Genomic DNA, 16,408 nt, shown 5'->3' with positions numbered 1-16,408 from the left:
TTATGGACTCGTATGCCGTAAGGGGAATGCGATACTGCCTGACATAGGTTGGGCGGGCGCCAGGGGCCGTGGGAATGCGCACTGTGTGCAAATCCGTCACCCCGCAGTCATAGGCGTCCCGTGCAAACACTTCCTGGAAATCCTGGAAGATCTGATGCAGCTGCTGATGCTGGCTTTCCGTTTCCAGGGCATCTGCCTTACCAACCTGTTCCTGTACCTGCTCTAGGAACCCCGCTTTTGGCGGCATGGCGGTATCCCGGGTCGCACTCTCGGCTGAGTGGTCCGTCGGAACACTTGCGTGTACTGTGTACACAACCATCTCATCCCTATCGCTAAGGTCCACCCTGCACACCTCCAGAATCCCTCTATTGGCATAATTGCAATCATCCGCCGGGGGTAGGTGTAGTACACCTGCTCGGTTCCCCCCTCCCTGGCCAAGGGACCAGGGAGCTGCCCCAGTACTGGGATGGCCAGTTCGAAATCATAGAAACCATTGTCAATTACCAGTCCCATGTCAGTGCGAGCAGGGATTTTGACATCTTGTTTTGCTATGTTCTGCACCAACAGGCAGTGGCTCGGCCATTCCGTTCCAGTCTGGGGGTACCACGGACTGCTAGGTTCAGTCTGATAAACTGAGCTGATGGTTGGAAGAAAACCATCTCAACGTCCATTCTCTGTCCCCTCTTTAGGACAAGGCGTACCGGAAACCCTGCTGTTGACGCAGAAATGATCAGGTCCGATTCGTTTACTACCTGGCAGGCCTTAGGAATCGTCTGACCTGACCGAATGTTCTCGAGGTCGCCGCTTAGAGAGTGGGCATCTGGGTTCGCCTGTTCCACAGCACACTGTTTACTGTGTCTAGCTGGGCGCCCAGTCGAACCAACAGGTCTGCACCAATACAGACCGAATGGGCCAGCTGAGGTGCTACCTGGAAGTAGTGAGCAAACTTCCTTTTTCCAATGGAGATGGAAGCTACACAGCTTCCTTTGCTCCAAATGGACCTATGAGGTGGGGGTGCCCACCACAGAACCTGTGACTGCGTCACCAGGGTCACCTGACGGCTTTGTGACAGGTCCTCGAACAGACCTTCACTGATTATGGACTTCTCAGAGCTGAGCCTAAGAATTACATCATCAACCTGCACTTCTGCCACCTGGACCCCTCCCACCACCATGGGGTGGTAGTCCTGGTCCCCCTGAGGTGCCAGGATGCACAGAAAGGACTCCCATTCATTACCGGACAGGGAGATCCACTCTTCTTCAGGGATGAAAAAGGGGTGTGCTTTACCTGGCGGGTCAAGCAGCTGCTCGGAGCACTGCTCCTGTAGTTGGGAGACCGTGGGAGTGCTGGCCTGGGCAGGACTTCCCTGTAGTTTTGGAAAGCAAGAAGAGACATTTATTTCTCATCCAGAGGAACCAGGAGGAACCTCCAACTCAGCTATAATGTTCAGTGGGCACTGTGTGAGCACAGCATAACCACTGAACCTCCCTTTTTGCTGTGCGACAGGGTTAGGGTTTTTGACCTGAGCCCACAATTTTCCACGCTGGCAGTCCACCAGAGGCTCCAGCCTGTCAAGCAGGTCTTGGCCAATGAGTAGTGGCTCCGTTTTAAACCTAGAGATGTAAACAGGATGCACCACGTTCATTGGCCCACCCACACTCGGTGTGTGATCCTGGCATGATCCTGGGTATAGCTGGAAATATCTATCTTACATGGTTCTACCTTAAGTCTGATGCCTTTTCCTTTCGCTACTCGTTTGAGCTCGCTGAAACATCAACCTAATTTCAGCCCAAGTGTCAATCAGTGCTTTTCTATCTAAGACATTTTCAAGAGAAACCTTGATATAAATATGCCTTGCTTTGCCTTTCTGGCTGAGATTCCCTAAGAATTGTTGGAAGCCTGCCTTTCCTTTGACTTCAGGGGCGGGGTCAGCGCCCAACTCAGAGTCACAGCCTTCTTTCAGGCAGGAACACTCCCACCCAACCAGATAGACTGAGGGAGGGGCTTGGGATGGATCCCCGCCTCCTCCAGTGAGAAGGGGTGTGGTCCCCCTAAGCTCATTCACGCTTCCGGCATTCGGTGCGGAAGGTTTACCCTGTCCTGATCTCTCAAGCAGGGCTTGTTCAAGCCTGGCCAGGCGGGCTGGAGTCGACAATCTTCGTCCAGCCTTATGATAGGCTCTGCCTGGGCCCTTGCTTTCCCCGTAGCGCTCCCGGCGGCTCTGACGCTTAGTGCGGTCCTGCCTGCCTATTTTGCGCCGGGGCTTAGCGGGCTCAGGAACCTCAGCTCCCTCGAGCTGAGGCGAGTCGTCAACCCTGCTGGCTTTAGTGGCGAACACGGCCATTTTAGCAGGTTTTCGCTCTGAGGAAGCAGAGACTTCAGCTCCCCAGGCTTTTTGAGCCAACCTTCTAATGTCAGCCATTTTCATCGCTTTTGCATCAGTGTGCATCACAATCATTTTCCTGACTGAGGGATGCAGATTAGCAATGAATAAACCTTTGAAATTCACGTTCTTTTCGCAACCCTCTTCATTCCGCCCTGCAAAATAAGTGCGCCTAAGCCTCTCATAATAGTCGCGAGGGGCTTCAGCTTTTTCGTGCTTAATATGGTGCGCAGCGGCCACGGCAGATATGGGATTGATAAAAGCCGAAAATTCTCCAATCATTGCCTGACACAGCTCCTCAAAGCTATTACAGACCTCAGGTCCTTGTCTAGACATCCACTCGTGGACCGCTCGACTGGTAGTTTTCCTTACTAACATAGCTAATAAAGCTCAACCTCTCATGTTTGAGCTGTGGCCATCAAAGTCTTTAACAAAGATATTACTAATAGTACTAATAATGAATGACCTTGGACAAGCTGTAAGTGTAAACTCAAAGTATTGCCCTGGTCAACATTCTTTTTTTCATTGACCGTCTTTGTAAAAGTAACACCACAGCATTTCGCAATCACGCATTTGTTTCCAATCATGCAAAGTACAGTGATTCACCATGCCTTTCACATGCTCATAAAAGAGATTGATTTAGGAACATTAACATATTACCGTATGCAAACTGTACTGTATACAGTATGTATATGTATATTTAATGTCTTAACTGTGCCCATTTAAGTATTGAATATTCATATCTAAGTTTACCACTGAAGGGAAATCTTAGTAGCTGAGCATAAAAAGAATAGGAGCATACTGCAACGCGTGTGAAGGCCATAAACGATATTAATTTTGGAACATAAACATACAGTATATGGTTGGTCTCAGTACTTTAAAGAAAACATACACGAAACATGGTTTCATTATGACCAGAATCGGTCTTGAGATATTTTTAACTTGATTTACAGTATTTGAGAGGTATGTCTTAACACCGATACTACAGTGCTTAAGTACTGCTCACGTATATGTTTCTAGGTTTATATTATGCATTTCATACGGTCAAATTACTTTTGAGCAACTAATAAGAAGCGCGAAACGGTATGCGTTTTAGTTTCGTTTTGTGCTGGGACCCGTGGATTGATTAGAGATATCAAGTACATACAAGTCATTTTTTAAATGTTGTAGTTCGTCTTGAAAAAATGTTACGAGTACATCATCTATCAACAATTACACAGGTTCTGTTTCCATATTGCGGATTTTGGTTACGTAATATTATTTTCTAATTTCACATTGTGAATATATGATTTGGGCAAACAGACCCGCAAAGAAGTACATTATGGGTTGTTGTTGTTTTTTTGCAGTTTTATCTAGAACAAGCGATGCTTAAACCTTTGTCTGATTCTTGTGAAACTATCCACACGACAGTTACAGTACCTAGCAGTTGACTTCAGTGATGCCACTGATGGGATGTTTCTTAAAATCCATCCTCTGTAAAACGTCTTCTCTAGTTTTATGTATGTTTTATGCATATGTATTCGCTAATGAAGCTGTGTGTTCTGAGCTTGGATCTCTACATTTCTGTATGAATCAGCTTAGAGGGCTAAAGACAGCTTGTGTTTAAATTGAGTGTAAGGCAATTTATGCTTCTAAAGTCATGGTCAGCATTTATTATTGTACTGTGCTGTAAACTTGTTCTGTGCCTAGTCGCATTATTTTATAGCGTTTTTATAGCATTATCAAATCCGGTGGCGCTGTGTGTTAGTTTCCTGACTCCCATGTCACATGGTCTGTGATTGAAACCTGTGAAACCGGTATAATTCGTCACAGCCAGCACTCCGGCAGAGAGGGAGTTGTACTCGTAAAGTAGAAGCAGGCGAGATTTCCAGCGAAAGACACCTCCCCCTTCTTCAGGTGTGAGGGTCTTCTGCTCAGAATGAAACGCTAAAATGTAATGTAGGCTCTGAATGGGTTCAATTATGATTTGGGCTTGATTAAGGTCGCTGCCTTTCATCTAAAACCCTACTTGAATCCTTCTAAACTAAAAATCAGTGTTAGTGAGTTCTAAATAAAGAGGTATCCAGGTAACAGTGAAACGGGCGGACAGTCTGGGGAGATCGCCCGTTTTCCATGTAAATAGTTCCCTGGTTCCGCACCCCTTGGTGTTTCTCTCGCTCTCTCTTGGGTCACCTGATCATTAGCTCGAAAGATTTCAGTGCCTTGTGTATATTCTAATGGTAGTGGGGGCAGGGTGTGTGGGAACAGGTTTGGTTGAAATTGCATTGGAGATCTATGTTCTTCACACCTGAAACATTTTCTCTGAAAGCATTTTCTTCGCAGTTTAACCGATCTTGTTACAGCATGTTACAGTTTACTATTGTTAACCATATTAATTTTAAGTGCTTAATGTAAAATCTTGTAAAAATATATTTTCATTGTTCAAATATACATTAAGTCTGACTATCATATAATAAGTTAAATACAAAACTAAAGAAAAAATAGGATTAAATATAATTCAAAATATTTTGCTAACAATGTTAACTGTTTATGAATAATAAAATGTATTAACTAAGGAGTAGGATGGCACAGTTGTTAGTATGTTTTTTGTTTTGTTTCTTTTTCATAAATACAACAGTAGTACCTGATGTCTCAGTGGCTTTCAAAATTAAATTATGCATGCAAACCTGTGAACTACAAAGATAACTAAGATATCCATCCATTTATAATGGTGGCGAAGTGGTTAGCATTGCTTTCATGCAGCACTGGGGTCCTAGGTTCAATTCCTGCCATCCTGTGTGTGTGGGGTTTACATGTTCTCTCTGGGTTACATGGTTTTTCTCCATATGTGTGATATGATTCCCTCTCGCACTCCAAAACATACTGGTAAGTTAATTGGTTTATGGGAAAACTGGCCCTGGTGTGTGTGTGTTTGTGTCTGTCTGTCCTGTGATGGACTGGCGCTATGTCCAGGGTGTATTCTGCCTTGTGTCCGTTGCTTACTGGGATAGGCTCCAAATCCTCTGTACTGGATAAAGAGATTAGAAATGAAAGTAAAGGCACTGTGTGGATGGAACTATACACAGTGTTAGAAACCCACTATGAAATGGCAGCATCTCACTGAGAATAAAATATTTTATAGTGCTGGTTTAGGGAAACAGCCTTTCCACCTCTCTTGCACATCAGTATCCATACCTAGTTATTTAAACAAATTGCCTCTAATTATAAACATCTTAAAATGCTGGCTCTGTGGATCCGCATCAGCTATGTTTGCCCATTCCTTCAATTCATGTACATCCAACACACAGTTCAATGCCAGCAACTACACATAATCTAAAATACAATCCTTATTTCAGTATCTATGTAAACATATAGTCTGTTAACTTCATCATCTTCATCAAAAGTATGCCTAACCCCATTAGGAAGTGTTCTTGTTATAAGTGTATTCCTCATCTTTCCCCAAATTATCTTCTTCTTGCCAACATCTCTAGTCTTTTATCCTGCAATAACTCAGCCAACACTTAAATCTCCAAAAGCTGCTTGTGTTAATTTCTTGAAATCACAAATATCATTTGTAAATACTGGCCATGTAATACTCTGCATTGTGGAATAATAGTTTATTTTAAAGGGAACTAGAGAAACTAAGAACTAGAGAAATCAAGAAAGGCTTTTTTTCTAGAATTAATAAATGCACATCCTGTTCACTGGGGAAATTAAATCCACACTGAGCAATCTTCAATATGTTCAGAATATGACAGCAAGAATCCTATCAGGGATGCATTACACCTGTTTTCAAGTCCTTGCACTGGTTACCTATCAGATTTCGAGTCAACTTCAAAATCCTTATCCTCCTTATATACTGTCCTACAACTGTTATTATTGATCACCGAATTATTCTACTTGACATGACTTCATTCAGCCTTTCCTGAACGTCTATGACAGGCAGAGAGAGTGCTGTTTCTGGTGCGATCTTTTGCAGCTGACATTTCACTGTTTTAAACGAACAAGAAATTAGATTGCTCATAAATCACTTATTCTATATAAACACAGTGTAATTGTCCTCCGAAAATCCTCTTTTTCTTCGTTTTAGAGACCTTGATCCAAACTGATTTTAGATGTCAGAAAGGATTTATTTTCTCTGTATTTCCTACATTGCTTTGTCGAGATTTTAACTTTATATCTAACTTTATATCTAGGCTCAGATTTCAACTATAAATCGTACAGTAATTAATAGCAGTAAATACTGATGTTTTGCACCCTCTTACCACAAAAACATATGTTTTGTAGTTGGGATTAACTTTATTTCGTACGCGTAGCTACTCCGATTCGGACACCGAACAGTTAAAGATGGCGGCAAATCAGATACCCAGAGAGGGGGGAGGGGGGGGCGTCTTCTCGCCTCCATAACTAAAATGCCAAATAGGAGTGGCTTAAGCGACATACACAGTCGTGTAAATGACAGTTTGAGGTAGCCTATCGTGTAAATTTCGCTTTGTTGCTGATAGGTTAAGCTTTTGAAACTCTGCCCCAAAGTCATGTGACTGATTTTTCACCCTGTTTCGTTGGTTAAACGCAATGATCACAAGCACCACCATGGTAACTGGGATGTGTAGTTTTTAATTCCGTTTGAATTATAACTGTACGTACTGTCTTCATATTTGGCCAGGGCTTTAAAGAGAAGGCGCGCCAAAAAATGTCGGTGCCGTCGTCTCCGCTTTAAAGGTACCCCCGTGCTGGAAGAATTTGACCTCAGAACATTTGCCCAGCGTAGTTATAGTGGACATAAAAACAAGAGTTCGCTGGCATTATATCCTAGAAGACACAGACCGGCGCCAGACCGGTAAATGCTTGATGAACTAGGGATTGGACAGTTTCCAAGTGCTTGTACAATCGATGGAAATGTTCAAATAAATGTGCAAAAGAAATAAACAAAATAATCATTTATTTTTTTATCATATTGGCTAGCTAATGTCCTCTCTTTGCTAGTTAGTGGCTGTGTTTCTGCGTTGGGTAGCAACGGGTGACTGCTCTCAGGCGGAAGATGTAAACAGCTTAATTTTCGTGTTAAATAATTTTTAAAAATTAAAATTCATTCCATACAGCAATCACATATTTGGGTACTGTTTCATAAAACTTTCATGCTTAAGATGTTTAGGGAGAAATGGAAGACTGGTGTGTATTTTTTCTTTAAACTATCAAGAGCAGCCATACACAGTACAGTTTATGTACATACAGTAATGTTTATGTTCCTAAATTAATATTGTTTATGACCTTCAGATGCGTTATGCTCCTCTTCTTTTTATGCTCAGCTACTAAAATTTCCCTTTAGTGGTAAAATTCCATATAAATATTCAAAACTAAGCAGATTGAAATGTGCACAGTAAAGACACTAAATGATTAAATCTTTTCACTACCAACCAATGCACCACGAGTGCCCCTGTCGGTCATTTTGGCCAGCCAATCACTTGCCCTGCGGTGCCCTATGGTGCCCTGCGGGTTGGTTACTGTACCGTGAGTTTTTACCGCTCATTTTGAATGGCTGCATCTGTATCACAAGGTATAATAGTCGTCGTGCGTCCTCAGTTAAAATGTACAACAAAAGTACAACATTTATGGTTAAATCCATATTAAAATGAAGGTAAATATACCAAGATATTAAAATACAATTGTACAGTCCTAACTTAATAATGCCTGTGAAGATTTCCAACAAATCCGAACTGTAATTTTGAAATATTATAGCTGAGAATGAAAAGAGAGTACAAAGATCAAATTCAATGAGTGAAAATGCACCAGTAGTTCTCTAAAGTGAGTTTCTTCCCTGAAATGACTTGCTTGCGAAAGCACCAAGCAGCCTTGAACGGATCACGGAAATCAAATATACAGTACAGATGGATTCAGAGTGTGCTTTCCAACTTTTGTGCAACATTTACCTTTGATAGGGTGGAGTTGTCTTCACAATCTGGGTTAAATAAAAAGGAGTGACGTCAGCGTTAAACAGCTTTCCTTCTTGGAGAACAACGGTTGTGTTCCATATTTCTAATTATTTTGGTTTCAAGATCGCAATTTAGTGTGAAACATAAAAGCCAGCTGGATAAGCTTTATTAATTTCCCTCATGGGATCAATAAAGTATCTACAGCAGTGGTTCTCAAACTTTTTGGACCAAGTACCACCCCTAATCCAACCAAAGCATCCAAGTACCACCTACAAGTCATCATCTCATAGGAACCCCAGAAATTCTCAATGACCAACATGAGTGTACGTGCACATACTCACACATACATATAATAAATATTATAATAATGAACTTTATTTGATATAGCGCCTTTAAAGGTGGCTTCTCAAAGTATTTTACAGAAAAAAAACATTAACAACAACTAATAAAAAAGCACCATTTCAGTGAGAGGGGTGAGCCTATTTAGTTGAGCAAAGGAGATGTGAATTAATTTTTCGAGCCTTGATACAATTCACAACAGAGTCTAACAGATATTAAATCGTCAGGCATTTTCTTGACGGCAAAGGTCTCGCGGTGGATGTTGTAATGCGTACATTAATTTCTGGAGCAACCTCTCTAATTCGTGCAACTGCACCGTTATGTCGGCTTGTCATTGCTCTAGCACTGTCTGTACAAACTCAGACGCATTTTATCAAGTCGAGGCCATTCTCTTCGATAAATTCATTCAGAAGCTGAAATATGTGCTCTCCTGTAGTTCCTGTTGGTAGCAGTTTACAGAACAGAAAGTCTTCATGGGACATACCCTCAAACTCGTATCTAACGTAAACGAGCAAATTGGCCAAATCGACTACAGACTCATCTAATTGCAGTGAAAAACATCTGCTCATCTTAACGCGCTCTATCAGTGTACTTTTGATATAATCCTTCATTTCAATAATTCTATGAATGACTGTGTCTTTCAGGGGGAGGGGGGCAGCAGGTCGAGCTGTTTAGCAGCTTTTTCTCCACACATAATACGTGTCAGCTCTTTTGCCAACAGTAAATAAGGTTCTTCAAAAATAGTGTAGCTTAACTGCTTTAGCAATCCGCAAGCTTGCATTTTTCCGCGTTTCTGTTTTTATTTCTGTATTTATTTAAAGTTTTTATTTCATGCGCATGGGAGCGAAACACAAAGACGCTCGGTGTATTTTTCTCAAATTCGAACAGTTCTTAAATATTTTTCTGTTATCACGCTTTCGTGTGCTCACAAGATTACCGGTGTTCGTAGCACGTATTTCTATGCATTGCTGTGTTTAGAACGTTGGCATAGTTCCAAAATCACACACATTCTCCTTTCTCCCTATTTGCTGGAGATACAGTAGCTTTTTTAAATACAATTGGTCATTTGCATCCGTAGCACGCATTCCTATAGAGTGGTATAGAATTACAGAGTATCTCTTGTGTCCACTGAACTATTAGTGCGCACTGTATCGTAGTACGTAGGCTGCGTATTTGACACGTATTAAAATACAAAATATGAAAACCCATCCCGATTTTTCAGTGCACACTACACAGTTCCAGGGTCATTTGGCGTACCACCTGGTGGCACTCCACGTACCACTGCCGGTACGCGTACCACAGTTTGAGAACCACTGATCTACAGTATCTATAAATCTCTTACACGTCATTTACAATGGCTTTTCAACTAATAGCCCGTGCAGGGATCAAACCCTAGCTGTTGGTACAGTACGAGTTGCGTAAGGCTCTGTAACGCGCAGATGAGAAACTAACCTCTACTTCTTCATTATATACACAGTGAGCTATATATGCAAGCTTACTGCCCCCTGCGGGCTCTGTATTTGATTGCGGTACAAGACCGGCCATGGAGATAAAGTGAGACGGGTGTGTACATTAAAAGGCTCATAGTGTCCCTGGGAGGGCTCAAACCACCACCCTTTTGGTTAACAACCGAACCACAAAGACTCATACACAGCTTAACACTTCTCGGTCTCAGTGAAAGTGATACTCCGTAAAATTTCCAGAGATTCATTTATTTTTAAAGGAAAATCACCAACAGCTGCCGAGATCTACTGGAGTTTTTTCATTCTATACTGTGATTTCTGAAGGGTACTCTGTGAAAATACGAGTTTTGACGAGAAGGGATGGACATATAAGGTCAAAAGGCTTGGGGAATTGAACTTTAAGGTGAAGACTGCGGGTTCAGTAGCAGCAGAACCTGATCAGTATCAGTTGACTCCGATATACTTTGAAAATGAACTTGGGGATTTAGAGTCAGACGTGCTACGGTTGCACCATGGGGTACTTAAGTTAAAAAAATAGGGAAAAAAAATCAGTGTTCCTGGATCTGTAATTGAGAACAACACCTGCACAAGAGCTGTGCAGGAAGAATAAAATGTGGTCTAGGATGAAGAGACTCTCTTTGGAAGAGCGGCGCTCTTCACAGGAGATTTTTTTTTGTGAAGTTGATTTGTCTCCTTTGGGAAATTCAAAGGTGCTGATAGCCGTGGCGCAAAGGTAGCATATCTGACTCCAGATCAGAAGGCTGCATGTTCAAATTACATTGAGGTCTGCTTTTCGTTTTTCAGGTTCTGCTCGTCCTAAACACGGAATTCACACCATGTAGTTGAGTTCTATCTGTACACCACATAGATAATCTAAACAAAATAGAGCCCTACTGGACATACAGTTAGGATCTCACACAGTGAATACCCTTAAACACAAGAGAGAAGGCACAGTTCACATCTGCGAAACATCACATCCGTCTTTAGAGACAGCTACATCAGAGAATGGAATCCCGGAAGTTTCAAATAACTTATTTTAATACAGGTTCAAGCAAACCTGAAAGTTAGGGAGTTTCCGGACACTTTTGTTTTATTAAAAAGTGTCTGAAGCCTGAAAATGTAATTTGAAAAAAAAAACGCTATTGGACATTAGCGGGTACTTTTTGTAACGATTTGCTATTTCATGCTGAAAAACAAAGGAAACAGACCCAATGTTTGCTTTCAGGTGCGGTTCATTACATAATAGACATCTATTACTGAGGAGCTTGAATAAAATTTACACGAGCCAGGTAGAAGTCGAACCTACAATCTTATGATCCAAAATCAGATGCGTTATTTATTAAACTGCTGGTATTTCACATAACCGGAAATCCCCCATAGTGTGCTCAGCGTCGCTACTAGTAATATACCGCCCCGTCTAAAATTTCAAAGTGAGAAACATGTGTCTTCTGATTTTTTATGAGTTTTAAAATATTATCTCTTTAAATCTGACAAAGGTTTATGTTTCGCACTGAAATTCCGATTGATTGAGAATTCAAAGAAAGACTGTTTTCTTCCACAACACCGTATAATTATCACATCCACCAGACTCTCCAACTTCTCCAGACCTTGGTGGGTGAGCATTTACTCCGATAAATTAGGTCACGTATCATGTTAAATCACCTCTTCTCAACACAACATTTCCTGGTGCACGTTTTCTTTATGAAAAAAAGACATTTTTCCCTTGCACGATTTCTCGTTTTTTTTATCAAAGCGTACAGAAAAAAAAAAAGAAAAAGAAATAGTGTTGCAAAAGAACTCTGTCGCCCTTGGGAGATGTCAAACGCATTGGACATGAAAAATGCCAGATAAAAGCCAGTTCTCTTCGTTTCTTAGTGTCGGGGCTGCTACTGTATGTAAAAGAGGCAAATTGCTCTGAGAGCAGGTTCAGCGCTTTCTGAACGCAGATGTCTCAGAGTGGTGTGTCCAAGTGGCTGTAAAAGGTGACCCTGTTACCCTAGCTTAGTTGGTTAAAGTGCCTCTTCATTAAACAAAAGAACTGCGGTTCAAATCCCAGCCGTGTCTTTCTTCCTATCTTGTAGTACAGAACGTACCATTTTGGGCACTCACAAAGGGCTTGATTTCGTTAAATGCAGGTGTTCATTTCCTTTCTGGAAAACTTGCTTTTGATGAAATTCACACAGCTTGCGAAACATGAAATTCAGTTCTTGTTTATCAGTGCAAAAGAAATATTACCGGCTCGCAAAATAAACGGTAAGAAATATATTTTTTTTTATTCGAGGAAAGACTCCACCCGCAAGTTTCTGTGGTGCAATTGGTTAGCGCGTTCGGCTGTTAACTGAAAGGTTGGTGGTTCAAGTCCACCCAGGGACGGGTTTCTTCTGCGATGTAAACATTGTTTTCGCATAGGTCGATTGGATTTCTCAGCTAAACCATAGCTATTTTAATATTTGTAGGAAATGCAACTGTTCAACACGTGTCAAAAATGTCCAATAATGCCCAACATCGCAACTCCCCAGAAAACCATGTTCACCCAAGAAAAATGATCGTCGAATCGTCATTTATACTCCCGTCACATCCTCTGCTGAAATATTTTAAAAATACAATGCAGATTTGTTTGAGAACTTGACAAGCATTGTTTTGTTACCACTGTGCAGTTGGATTTTGATATTTTGACATATTTACCTTAATTTTAAACTGTAAATACTGTACAATCTATTGTAATTGTGTTGTAATATTAAAATATGTTAGCTGAGGATGCAAAGGGGTGAAAGGGAAAGGTCAGAGGGTACAGTAACAACAAGGTTAGGATTGGTGGAGGTGGTAGGGGTGTTGATGGTTTTTCTCTGTAGAGGATGATTGAGTTTTTTATCCTTCTCTGAAGTGAGAAACTGGAAGAGTTGGGAGTTGAGAGATCTGATGAGGTTAGTTATAAAAGGAAGTTGATGTGGAGCTGTTAGCCGTAAGAATTCCTTAATGTCTTTGATGTTGTCATCAAAGATAAACTGCAGTAAGCAAAGATAAAAAGAGAATTATCTTTGCTTACTGCCCTGTCTTTGTAACACCTGAAGAAGGCTCCACGGCCAACACGTTGTGTTTCCTTTCTTCTCTTTTCAGCATGGAATAGTCCTTTACTTGTTCCTTTGCAGCCTACGCATGCTGACACAGCTACTCACCTGATATTTAACATTTCTATAATCACAAATATGAATGTCCACTGTGGGTATTTTTTCCATGATTATTTATTCTGTCATTGAAGCATATTTTATGTCATACCGAAGTGTCATAATCACTGAAAAAATATTTATTTTTCATTTAGAAAATAAGAAAATGATTAATCACTATGAATTGCATTTAGCCTGTTCTGATCTAGATTTTCTATATACTTTAACATGCCATGTTCACAATGTCACAACTCAGAAATGCAACAGTGAAGTGTTGTAATTACCAATGTACATACAGATGCAGCCATTCAAAGTGCGCGGTACAGACACGTACCGGAGGTAATTGGCTACGGCGTCACGCATTTTGACGCAAGATGACGCACGGCACCACGGTACGTGATTGGTTGACCGACAGGGGCGCTCGTGGTCCGTTGGTCTGTCGTAGAAAGATTTACAGTAAACGTCTTTACTTTGCCCGTTGTAGTATGGAATATTCATATGGAATTTTACCACTGAAGGGAAATCTTAGTAGCTGAGCATAAAAAGAATAGGAGCATACTATAACGCGTGTGAAGGCCATAAACGATATTAATTTTGGAACATAAACATACAGTATATGGCTGGTCTCGGTACTTACACGGAACATGGTTTCATTATGACCAGAATCGGTCTTGAGATATTTTTAACTTGATTTACAGTATTTGAGAGGTATGTCTTGACACTGATACTACTTAAATACTGCTCACGTATATGTTTCTAGGTTTGTATTATGCATTTCATATGGTCAAATTACTTTTGAGCAACTGATAAGAAGCGCGAATCGGTATGCCCAGGGCGTTTTAGTTTTCGTTTTGTTTTAATGCAGTGCGGGGACTCTGCTTTAACTATATCGCCGTGGATTGATTAGAGATATCAAGTACATACAAGTCATTTTTTAAATGTTGTAGTTCGTCTTGTAAAAATGTTACGAGTACATCATCTGTCAACAATTACACAATTACACAGGTTCTGTTTCCATATTGCGGGTTTTGGTTACGTAATATTATTTTCTAATTTCACGTTGTGAATATATGATTTGGGCAAACAGAGCCGCAAAGAAGTACATTATGGGTCGTTGTTTTTTTTTGCAGTTTTATCTAGAACAAGCGATGCTTAAACCTTTGTCTGATTCTTGTGAAATTATCCACACGACAGTTACAGTACCTAGGAGTTGACTTCAGTGATGTCACTGATGGGATGTTTCTAAAAATCCATCCTCTGTAAAACGTCTTCTCTAGTTGTCCTGCATATGTATTCGCTAATGAAGCTGTGTGTTCTGAGCCTGGATCTCTACATTTCTGTATGAACCAGCTTAGAGGGCTAAAGACAGCTTGTGTTTAAATTGAGTGTAAGGCAATTTATGCTTCTAAAGTCATGGTCAGCATTTATTATTGTACTGTGCTGTAAACTTGTTCTGTGCCTAATTACATTATTTTATAGCTTTATCAAATCTGTACATTGTCTGTCGATAATGTTTCTGTAGTGCTTTTTCAGCCCTCAGCATGTGACCGCGCTGGTGGCACTGTGGGTAAGGTTCCTGACTCCCATGTCACATGGTCTGTGATTGAATCCCATGGAACTATAACTTCATTTTTTAACAAACATTTCTTTGAAAAAATGAAACGTTTCCCTTGGTCAGAGATTAAATAAAACCTCACTCGCACCAAACAAATGTATATTTCTAAATATCACAACATGATCGAATTTAAGTCTTTTTAATAACAATGAATGACTATAACCTATGCATTACAAAATAAACATTTATATTGATTTGAATCGCGTTTTGATTTAAATCGTAAACGAGTGTTTAAATATATGTGTTTAAAGGCGATATACTGTATAAAAGCACTGATTCTTATAGAATGTGTTCCGCTGGGGATTCAAAAAATTTATTTTTTTTAATCGCGTATCTAAGGAAAATTGCAGTATAACTTTGTTCATGCACAAACAGTGGCATGTTACATTATTAATTTGGGTGTCTCCTCTTGCCAGAAAGCTCTAAATTGCATTTTGAGTGCGGTTTTTGACTTTTTCTAAATTGCAACCCATAAATAAAACTGATACAGTTTAGACTTACTGTATTTTAAACTGTATTACAGCAGTACATTGGACAGTGCAACGTAAATTGCAAAAATGCACTTGGAATCTGTCCAAGCCCTACTACGAAAATTATTTAAACTGCGACACTTATCATTCATCTTTAAATAAGCTTTATTTTATATAGCGTTTTAAGCGAATAGGTAATTAGATTGCTCATAAACCTAATCACTTTTTCTACATAAACACAGCGTGATTGCTCTCTGAAAATGCTTTTTCTTTATATTTAGGCTCAGATTTCAACTATAGATCGTATTATTATAAACTTTCTTGGAAAAATGTATTTTATGAAAACCATGTTTGCTATTAATTCATTTAGGGCTAGAATACGTTCATTGTCTTCCAATCGAGTCGAGTTGACATTAGAAGCTTGCCACGCCCGGACTGTTACACCAACGCATTAGCATGTTAAAGGGATTTCATTGAGGAGCCTAGCTTTCTTAATTAGTAAGTATTGTACTTCCTACTTTGAAAATACCTGTGAAACCGATTTAATTCGTCACAGCCAGCACTCCCGCAGAGAGGGGGGTTGTACTCGTTAATGTCCGATGACATACAAGTGGAAAGAATACAGATTTAAATCGTCTTTTTTCTGAACCAGGGAAAATCTGATCATGTTTCTCTATATCAATAATAAAAAGCTTTTATACTAAAGAATATTACTTAGTAATATTAATCATCAATTTACTACCAAAAAAGTCACCCCAACAACAAAGACATGATTTCATCATAACACCCTGCCAAGTGGCGAGATATGATTCCTTTGTTGTTTTTGCATAAAGGTTTAAACGATTTTTATGGTTTGGTTAATAATGCAGTTTGTAAATCCATATTTACCAAACAAACGATAGCTGGAAAGCCTGCTGTTAGCGAGGGCAAACCTGATGTTGAAAGAAGTTGTTACTCTACAAAACCTTTTTCGTTTAAAGCAACAGGTGGGGTCATCTGCCTTTGGGAAATATCATCCCGCAAAGGATATTTTATTCTTAAATTCAGGTTTGGGACCTTGTT

General features: G+C 40.3%; 1 protein-coding gene and 1 non-coding gene across 2 annotated transcripts in view; one reads left to right on the top strand and one right to left on the bottom strand.

Annotated features, from left to right (window-relative positions):
* LOC138242765 (zinc finger protein 850-like) overlaps window positions 1-16,408 on the bottom strand; it is a 409,608-nt gene that overhangs the window by 358,618 nt on the left and 34,582 nt on the right. The window lies entirely within an intron of this gene.
* trnan-guu (transfer RNA asparagine (anticodon GUU)) lies at window positions 12,397-12,470 on the top strand. Its single transcript has one exon. It is a non-coding gene; the product is annotated as a tRNA-Asn (tRNA).

This window comes from Lepisosteus oculatus, chromosome 14 (assembly GCF_040954835.1).
Source record: "Lepisosteus oculatus isolate fLepOcu1 chromosome 14, fLepOcu1.hap2, whole genome shotgun sequence".
NCBI classification, from domain to species: domain Eukaryota; kingdom Metazoa; phylum Chordata; class Actinopteri; order Semionotiformes; family Lepisosteidae; genus Lepisosteus; species Lepisosteus oculatus.
This window is presented reverse-complemented; position numbering and strand designations above follow the sequence as displayed.